The sequence below is a fragment of the Cyprinodon variegatus genome, unplaced genomic scaffold, assembly GCF_000732505.1.
Source record: "Cyprinodon variegatus isolate N-32 unplaced genomic scaffold, C_variegatus-1.0 Scaffold1674, whole genome shotgun sequence".
In the NCBI taxonomy this organism is placed as follows: domain Eukaryota; kingdom Metazoa; phylum Chordata; class Actinopteri; order Cyprinodontiformes; family Cyprinodontidae; genus Cyprinodon; species Cyprinodon variegatus.
Genome location: NW_015152127.1, coordinates 32,458 through 33,945, shown reverse-complemented (window position 1 = coordinate 33,945; position 1,488 = coordinate 32,458).

Below are 1,488 nucleotides of genomic sequence, written 5' to 3'. Positions count from 1 at the left end.
ATACACAGTGGCAAATGTGATAAGAACATTTCGACTGGAAAATAGGTAAAAATATCATCATATCAAAAACATCTACACGGTTTCAGCAACTGCTTACAGTACTGTATTCTATGCACTATCAGCACTTCTGTTACCTTTTCCTGTGAAATTACTGTACTATTGTTTACTGTTTTTTTTTTTCTACATAGGGTTGAGGGTCAGGAACGACGAGAACACGAAGGAGGGGAAGAAACATCATTGGCCACAGAGCTATAGTCAATGTCCCAGGGCAACATGGTGGTAATATAACACTCTGTGCAGCCATTACACAGAGTGGGGTCCTCCACCGCCATGCCCATATGGGCCCTTACAACACAGCACTCATACTTACATTCTTGGACCAATTGCACAACATGACAGCAGCAAATCAAATCGATCATATGCAATACATTGTTGTCTGGGACAATGTGTCTTTCCACCGCTCTGCTCTGGTTCAGAACTGGTTTCAGCAACATCCACATTTCACCGTCCTATATCTTCCACCATACTCTCCATTTCTCAACCCTATAGACAAGTCTTTCTCGGCATGGCAGTGGAAGGTATATGATCTCCGTCTCCAGGCTGAGGTACCCCTCATCCAGGCCATGGAGGAGGCCTGTGACCAGATGGAGGTAGCGGCAATGCAAGGATGAATTCGCCATTCAAGACGTTTCTTTCCAAGGTGACTTCCTAATGACAACATTACCTGCGATGATGATGAAATTCTCTGGCCAGATCCAGCTAGGCGAAGAGACAATGTCTAGGTTTTGTTTTGTTTTTTACAGTAAACTTACAGTACAATACGTAAAGGGACATTTTGTTACAGTATTATGAATCTCCATGTCAACATTTTGGGCGTGTTGAGAAATAAATGAGTTTCTTCAGTCTGCAACATTGGTCTTGTGTAATGTTTGGTGAATTTACATTATATTTGTACTTTGTTGATGGTAGCCAACTCTAATCATAGGGAAGTAGAAGAGCTAAAAGTGTTTTAGGTTTATCACAGCAGAGTGTAACTCATGCAAACAGAGTATAGTAATGTGAAACATGTGTGTTTCATATGGTAACAAAGTGTGGTTTTTAAACAGAAGTGTATAGTTTTTACAACAGTGTTTAATTATGCAAAGGATCTGTAGTGTTGTGCTAATTGTGTGTAGTGTTTTGAAAACATGGGCCCTGTTTTGAAAATCATGCTTAAGCAATCCAAAAAAACTGTAAACAGAAAACGTGTTTCCATCAATTTTTGTTATCTATATTTTGAAGTGTTGTATTAGACGAGCTTGATGGAAACAGAAACATTTGAACCATCTTCCTATGGTTTAAAGAAATAAAAACTCTAAAGCACTCCATCGAGGTGGTTTTTGGCTTTTCAATAAATGCACTAAACATTGGACGGAGACAAATCTATTGAATAAGTTCTGATGTAGGAACATTTACCTGTTGTGACTGATCAGCTGTTTCTGCTGCGGG